The following is a 9,311-nucleotide window of genomic DNA, read 5'->3' as shown; positions in this document are numbered from 1 at the left end:
GCGATCGAGGCCCACATAAAAGCATAATGTTTGCTACTAGGCAGAAAAACAAGGCCTATTGTCCTTTGTGCCTGGTTAATTTGAATAACATGTTCCTTACGTTGTCCAGTCACATTAATTGCCTTATTATACGTTCAAGGATATCAAACTCAGGCGTCATTTCAGATATTTCGCCGCGGGTTTTCGTCGCAATGATAGTCAAAATGCTAATTATAAGACAAAAAACGAAAAAAACACTTTTAGAACGCCGCTAATGGCCCTTTGATTCTTCATGAGAACTTGAAGTGGATGCACGCCCTCGTTCGAGTGAGTTTGAGACAAAAGCAAACGTAGAATACAGTTGACTAAGCTACAACAGCAAATAGTTCAATTATGATTTAATTATAACCTTTGCACAGGGCGTGGTTTTATAACGTCACAGATTAGAATTCGACCCAAGCATTTGAAGTGGTCGAAGTCCATTGCCCGATCGCACCATTTCGTATCTGTTCATCCCTTTCTCCACGAATATGTGAAGGCAGTCAGCTGGAACTTCATACTTTGAAAGCTCAGGATGATGCATGCTGCTATAGACAGCCGGTGACAGTACCTACAAAACACGTTGCTATAGAGTAGTCATCATCATAGTCTGACACAGATTTCACGCAGTACACGGAGACGCTAGTAAAGCGACGAAGATAACTGTTGGGTGAATTATTCCTTCGTTTCTGTCGAAGTTGGCTCAGTTGGCTTCCAGATTTCATTTGCGTGTTGGTTTGTCTGTCGACGTCAGCAGAATGAATTAACATCATATTGCAATTTACAATTTTTCACATCACTTTTCGTTCTCTTTAAAATCGTCAGCAAAGGCCTATGGAGTAAGACACATCATAGCCACTGTTGTGAACAATTGAGAAAAGGACTTCAAAAGTAGAATTTCAAATTCATTGAAAGTTTAGGATACTATAGAGTACCAGTGCCAACCATACAGACATTCATACATACTTAATTGCTATCGTACAAAATAGCTAAAAATATACATTTTTGCTTTTTTTCCATTTTTCAACTTCTCATTATATACTACTTTAAATCTATCTGAACCTAAAACAAACCTGCTCTACCACTTATTTCTTTGTGTATGGAGCGCCCTTCTCCGACATATACATATTTATTATTATCTATTCTTGCACAAATGACGAACATGCAAAACGTATAACACGAAATGTAAACACAAGATGACGTAATATGTAAAATTGGAGATTAATAATTACCTATCAGCCTCGCTATCTTGCTAACATTATTACTGTGATCTTGATGACTCTGGTGACTAACAGAGCGGATTTCTGTAAAATCTTGCATCCACTAATGCTGAACTTCTACTCGACCTTGCCTCTTTTTAAAAAAACATTGAACTGTCCATATACGACAGCCATTGAAGTAAAACATTATGATGTGAAAAGCTGATCACACGAATAGGCCAGTGTTAATGCCAACCTAATTGTATGATAATCTATATTAATTGTTACATCTATATTATAGAAAATTTTAATCTATTTGTACAAGCTTGAAAACTAGAGGTTATCAACATTGAAGAAGTAATATCGATGTATGAGTACATGAATTTTTTAAATGTTGTTTGACAGAGTAACTGTGCATTGATGAATACATTGATTGTAGCACACTTCTATTCGTATTAGTTCCATGAAACAATGAATAGTTTATAATAAATACGAATCAGATTTGGTCTGCATCAGTGAGTATCGAACATCAATATTTGAAAAATATTTAAAAAAAACAATATTTGAAAAATATATAAAACTGTTGCGGATGGATAGCCAATCAGAAACAATATTGTAAGTAACATCGCATTAACTAGAAAAATATAGGCCACTGCCCGATGATAACTGTTGTGTCAGGGATTTTAATATACATGTACTATATAATAATTGGCATCTTGAATTTATGTTAATTATTTTTTATCAATTCGGCCGTGCATGATAAATGATACAGATATCCGCAAATGCGATTATGTTACGGTGTTGTGAATGGCGACATCGGGGGTTATTGTCCCTATTCTCAACTTGTTTTCAACATTTTATAAAAAATAATTTATAGAGCAACCAAATCCACATATTTATATGCAACTTGAATATGACGTCATTACCAACATGAATATTTATTTTACTATGAATACAAAAATGTACAAATTTGTATGTTCTAAATTGTCGCTCTTTTGTCTTGTGTGATCTTTCCGTTGATGACTAACTAATCAAAGTAGACACATGACAGTTTTTTTCATGATGAGAATTGTTTGAGACAATAATTTAAAAGGCTTGGCAATATTTACCGTTGGAGTTGGAGTTGTACTGTCCAAAAATATAATTAGAAGAAAGAAACATTTACATGCTGCAAACATTTATATTTTTGTGGGCATAGAAAAAGTCTGAAAATAATTTTATTTGCAAGTGACATAACATGGATATTTATTCAGTAATTTGTTATTTTGTTTCACGAATATGTAATCACGTGGAGGTAAATATTAACAAAATATGTCACGTTCATTACTAAACTTCATTCCCATAATTATATTTATTTGTTGATTGCAAGTTAAATAGGAAAGAAAAATGCATAGGCAATTGGAACGTAACTTTAATATCACAAGACGATGGTGTCTTCTTCCTCGATATATAATCCTCCATTATAATCAGAACAATTTGCATAACGTGTTCCCCAGGTGTTGCTTCGGTATAAAAGGTTGAACATGTGACGTCTCATTCCGTGAAAAAAACTGCTGACGTAGCTAATTTGATGCTCGGCCGAAACGAGCTACTCTGTCGTCCAACGTTAGGCTGGTGACCAGATGAAAGAAGCCATGTCGCTGCTTTTCTCCCTCTTAATAATGTGGTGGGTATGTTGTTGTTGCACTATTTCTTCTCTGGAGGTGAACCTGAAAAGATCAAATGTAGCCGTTCGTCGCACACGAGGTGACTTGAAAATGTCCGGACAAGACAAACATAACTCGCCTGGGAAGTACACAGAGGTTTGTATTTTTTTACATCTAACATCTCTTAATAACTTTGAATATATATCCTAGCCAATACTCGACGCCTTCATGAAAATCCGTTTGTCTATTATCAATGACTATACATCTTGTGTGTGTAACAGCTGATGCGCCAAAGCAGAAGATTTCGTGACGATGAGGCTAATAAGATGAGTGGACTCGCTCCATTAAGACCAATCATTAACTGGGGGTGTGGCATCGATGAAATAGTCTGCCAATCAACCGGTGAATGTATACCCAGTTACTATTTGTGTGACGACTTTCCGGATTGCCTTGATGGGTTTGACGAATCGGATACTTTGTGCGATTATACCGGTAAGTGAACTTGAAAACGCGTCGTGATCCAATGTTACTAAACACCTACGGAACACTCGCCAGGTAAGTACAATGTATGGTTTACTCGTGAAGCGGGCATGGCATTTATAATTAAGTGGGTGTTCCTGCCATTCTTGCAAAAGTTGCATAGTCACATTTACATGATCTATAGTAACACCAACACAAACACTGAGCGCTGAAGTCATCGATCACCATAAGCAAGGGCATGGCCAAATACTAGAAATTGTTTGGTTTTGTGATTATATACCACTATTTTCAAGACTGTCTAGCTCCAATTTTGTAATGTTTATATAATTATTCAGTGATCAAGGCCACCTTATATTGCTTGTAATTTGGGCCCACTCACAAACAATTCTTTATTGCTCAGAGTGTGGATATGATATGGTTAAATGCCCAGCAAACGGAGATGTGTGATATCGCTCGAAATTTGCAATGGATACGAATTTGACTGCAGCGACAACTTTGACGAATCAACAGCTATCTGCGGAGGTAAGTGAAATCAACACGGGTCAGCTAGTCTATGACAATACACACTGAAAATATTAACGGCAGTCTATCAAAAATGTGCTCAATCTTGTAGGTATTAAGCGGGTTTAATCAATCCTACGTTATTTGAGTGAGTGCGGGGAAAAGCGTATGAACAACATTTTAAAAATTAAACATTAAGTTTCAATTAGGATTCTTAAACACAAATTATCAAGTATATTATAAAAATGTAAAATTAGGAATTTGCTTTACTTGTAAAGTGTACAACTATTTTTACTGTAAATGGAACTTGCCTTTTTATTTCCTGTAAAAACGTAAAATGTATTTTTTTTATTTCCTGTAACCTGTACCAGCTATCTACCTCAAAACAGATTACTTATTCAATCGTTTCCAAAATCGAAACTTGTCATACATGTATGCCTTCTATACCCGTGGGCCTTGTATTGAGTCGCATTGTTGCTTTTTTTCATTCCTCAAGTTGAATGTGGACGTGGAGAGTACCAGTGTTCTAATGGAAAATGTATACCACATTACTGGGTATGCGATGGTTATGGTGACTGTGATGACAACGTTGACGAAGCGTCCTCTATATGTGCAGGTGTGTATTATTTGAAGTTGCATTTCCTCTCGCGTGTACGATCTCAAGATATTACACATTATACACATTCCATTGCACCCAACAAAACACGAGTATCTTTTCCTGATGCTAATTCATTTTGTATTTCCTGTCAGGTTGTAATATTGAACACATGAAATGCATCGATGGAACCTGTATATCAACAGATAAGGCGTGTGATGGGATACCAAATGACTGTCTAGACAATTACGATGACTCAATAGAATTGTGCAGTAAGTTAAAATTGTTGAACTCCAGTGCCTGCAATTATCCACAGTCGTATCTAGTTTGTACTGACGTGTATTGGTTGTTAAGTATGGTAAATGTCACCAGTGCACAGCCATCTGTATATGGATTTTATATTCTGGTAAACACGTACATTTGTTTTTTCTTCTACCAGTTGCAGATTTTTTTCTCTAGTAGCGTTTTTCGTCAAAGATAAACCAAACTTTAGGAATTTATTAGATAATTGTAGGTCAATTATCTGCAGTATTGCATATGTCAGTGATATTTTAAATCTGCAATTAGCTTCAAAGTCTGCTTCTGCATGTGGTCATAATCACTGTACCATGGTCAACTTTGATGTTGTCATATTGTAAGCCTGATAAAAAAAAATTGAAGTTGAACATTCTCATTGTTTTTTGAAATGGTTTGTTCTTATTCTCTTCAGGAGATGCTCAGACGACATGCTCACAATATGAATGTTCAACTGGAGAATGCATTAGCCAAGTACAGTTTTGTGATGAAACTGCCGATTGTGTCAGTGGTGAAGACGAGACAAACTGTGCTGCATGTACATTGACTGAATTTACCTGCACTGATGGCAGCTGCATTCCTTTATCTTTCTTATGTGATGGAATAGTGGATTGTTTAGATGGCAGTGATGAACATTTATTGACATGTAATATCAGTCCATGCACACCTCTTCAGCATGAATGCTCAACTGGTGAATGTATTTCTTCAAATCAGTTCTGTGATGGTAATATTGATTGTTGGAGCGGTGAAGACGAGACAAACTGTGCTGCATGTACATTGATTGAATTCACCTGCACTGATGGTGGCTGCATTCCTTTATACTACACTTGTGATGGAATAGTAGATTGCTAAGATGGCCTGGACGAGATATGTATCGAACCTTGTCCAGACTATGAAAGTTCAACTGGTGAATGCATTTCTTCAGATCAGGTCTGTGATGGTAATATTGATTGTGCCAGTGGTGAAGACGAGACAAACTGTGCTGCATGTACATTGATTGAATTCACCTGCACTGATGGTGGCTGCATTCCTTTATACTACACTTGTGATGGAATAGTAGATTGCCAAGATGGCCTGGACGAGATATGTATCGAACCTTGTCCAGACTATGAATGCTCAACTGGTGAATGCATTTCTTCAGATCAGGTCTGTGATGGTAATATTGATTGTGCCAGTGGTGAAGACGAGACAAACTGTGCTGCATGTACATTGATTGAATTCACCTGCACTGATGGTGGCTGCATTCCTTTATACTACACTTGTGATGGAATAGTAGATTGCCAAGATGGCCTGGACGAGATATGTATCGAACCTTGTCCAGACTATGAATGCTCAACTGGTGAATGCATTTCTTCAGATCAGGTCTGTGATGGTAATATTGATTGTGCCAGTGGTGAAGACGAGACAAACTGTGCTGCATGTACATTGATTGAATTCACCTGCACTGATGGTAGCTGCATTCCTTTATACTACACTTGTGATGGAATAGTGGATTGCCAAGATGGCCTGGACGAGATATGTATCGAACCGTGTCCAGACTATGAATGTTCAACTGGTGAATGCATTAGTAATTTGCAGATGTGTGATGGCATCAGAGATTGTGATAATGGGGAAGATGAACATGCAGAACTATGTGCAGTGTGCTCAAGTGAAGAATTTCCATGTGTCGATGGAAGTTGTATTCCTTTATCTTGGCGTTGTGACAAGATAGTAGACTGCCATTATGGTGAAGATGAATTCGCGTGTGACGGTTGTTTAATAACTGAATTTGCATGTAATGATGGCAGCTGCATTTCATCTGCCTACTTGTGTGATGGAGTTGTAGACTGTCCTAGTGGTACTGATGAATATTGCAATGACTGTACATCTGCACAGTTTACTTGTGCTGATGGTACATGCGTTCCTTTAACTTATATCTGTGACACCATTGTTGACTGTTCTGATGGCACAGATGAAAGCCAAGAAACTTGCTCAATTCGTTGTTCTGCAGATCAATACGCTTGCGTGGATGGAGAATGCATTGAATCTTCACAGGCATGTGATGGCATAAGAGATTGTCGAACTGGTGAAGATGAAATGGGATGTAGAGACTGCAGCAATGATGAATTCGCCTGTTCAGATGGTAGTTGCATTCCATCTGACTACTTATGTGATGGATTAACTGACTGTCCTTCAGGTATTGATGAAACCACTTTCGCATGTGATGGATATTTATGTTCTGATTATGTCTGTCAGTCAGGAGAGTGCGTAATCCTTGCGAAGTTGTGTGATGGAATCGTAGATTGTCTTGATGGTGATGATGAATTGGGTTGCCAAACTGAATGTTTAGAGGTAGAGTTTACATGTCCCCAAGGTGGTTGCATCCCGTTGTCTTCTGTGTGCGATGGAGTTGATGATTGTTCAAGTGGTACTGACGAGAATCTTCTCAGATGTGGTAGATGTATATATCATGAATGTAGATCTGGAGAATGTATTGAAACACGTCAGTTTTGCGATGGTACTCTGGATTGCGCAAGTGAAGGAGACGAGCTAGATTGCCCAACCCGATGCTCAGACACTGAATACACATGTCTGTTTGGACAGTGTCTATCATCGACTCGTGTATGTGATGGTGTGCCGAATTGTGTCACTGGTGAAGATGAAAGCGCTAATCTGTGTGGATGCGATGCTAACCAGTTCAAATGTGATAATGAGAAATGTATCCTAGGAAAATATGTTTGCGATGGTGACCTGGACTGTTCTAATGGAGAAGATGAAGAGGCGTGTGGTTGCGATGAACTGATGGAGTTTGAATGTCCTACCACTGGTACATGCATTTTAATTCTGCAGGTATGCAATGATGTGCAAGACTGTGAAAATGGAGAGGATGAAAGACTATTGGAATGTCAAAGGCCTACTCCTACTCCAGAACCAAGCATTGAAGGCAAGTGCAACTTTTGTTAGATCGATTTGTACTTGTAAAAATAATAGTTATGGGTATTGTTCACAATATCTCGTGTTAAACTGCCAAATTAATGACTCGGTTTACTTGTGTAGTTAATTTCAGTCATTTTTTAATGATACCCATCTTCGAGACCTCTATCTTTTGTAACATACATGATCTATTCATTCCAAGTAGATCTAGGATCGGTTTGTTGGAAACTTGTGTTTACTGTAAAAATTGAAAGCTTAAAGTCAATGCAAAAGAAGTCTCAAATTGTATTGTTTATAAACGAGGGGGATAGACCTAAATTGATGAGCATTGGTATATTGATGGAGTAAGGGTAAAAGTAGTCTCGTATTTTATTTATTATTTGGGTATAAAATCGTAGCAATATTGAATTATGGTCGTGAAATTTGGAGATTCTATGCTCGAGAAAATATTGAAAAAGTACATACCTCTTTTTGCTGAACTTGGTAGATTTCCGCTGAGAACCCTTAGGATGTCTCGTAATGTTAAATATTGGTTAAACATCCTGGATCGTGACAAAACGTCAATTAAATGTCCTTATAATTACCAATTTGAAGTGGTTGAATCAGGATTAAGTGCTGGGCATACAATGTTTAATTTTGATTTCGGTATGGCCAGAGATGTGCAAGGGGTTGGCAATGTAAATATGTTTGTGTCCGCATTTAAACAAAGATCGGCTGATATTGCTGCACAACAATGGTCAATAAATCAACGAGCATTTACAAACTTTACACCTATAGTCTCTATAAAAATAATCGGAGAAATATCTGTTCTTTATTGATGAAGATTTCATCAGGGATTCCCTATGCAGATTTGTCACAAATTGCGCGTCGAGAGTGGTAGGGCGAAAAATATTCCCAGAGAAAAAAGAATCTGCACTTAATGTGCTTTTCAGAAAGTGAAAGACAAATTTGTTTCGAACGTCTCTTGTACCAAACATTTGAGAGAAAAATGTCTCCCCTTACAAATACCCATCAAAAATAAATCGTTTGTTTATTCTCATAACTGGTTTGTTCTTCTGTTTTCATAAAGTATATATTCTACGGTCTCAATTTCCAATGTTGATTAAGATACGGCATGATCATTTTTCTTTTTGTGAACTTTTTGTTGTACATGAGGCCAACATAACTGCCACTTTTCTGCGATTTTCTTTTTGTACGCACCTCGTCAAAACTCGTATTTGGTACTTTAGTCTTTGTTAATTTGTAAGCTTCTGTCAGAACGTTGTTTAATACTTTTAGAATTGTTACATAACTGCATCAATGTATTGTTTTAATAGAAAGAATATCTCGAATTGGAGAGAGACTAACGGCCGTAGAAGAGAAATGTCATGAAGTAGAACAACTTGTTGAACAGCATGGCCTATTAAGTGAGTTTTCAGCACTGTATTGGTATACATGTTCTGACCGAGAAAAACATTAACGAAGCGGCAAATGATTCCTCTTCACTTATAGTTTGAAACTGTCACCAACTACACTGGTTTTATGGAAGTGCACATGTCGACTAATTGGTAGTAAAACAGGTTTCCATATTTTATCAGTATATACATTTATAGAAACTACTCAATTGTTGAATTGTCATAATTTTATTGATATTTAATTGGATATTTCACGACGAAAACAATCCAA

Source organism: Saccoglossus kowalevskii, chromosome 7 (genome assembly GCF_978046115.1).
Source record: "Saccoglossus kowalevskii chromosome 7, keSacKowa6.1, whole genome shotgun sequence".
Lineage (NCBI taxonomy): Eukaryota > Metazoa > Hemichordata > Enteropneusta > Harrimaniidae > Saccoglossus > Saccoglossus kowalevskii.
This window is presented reverse-complemented; position numbering follows the sequence as displayed.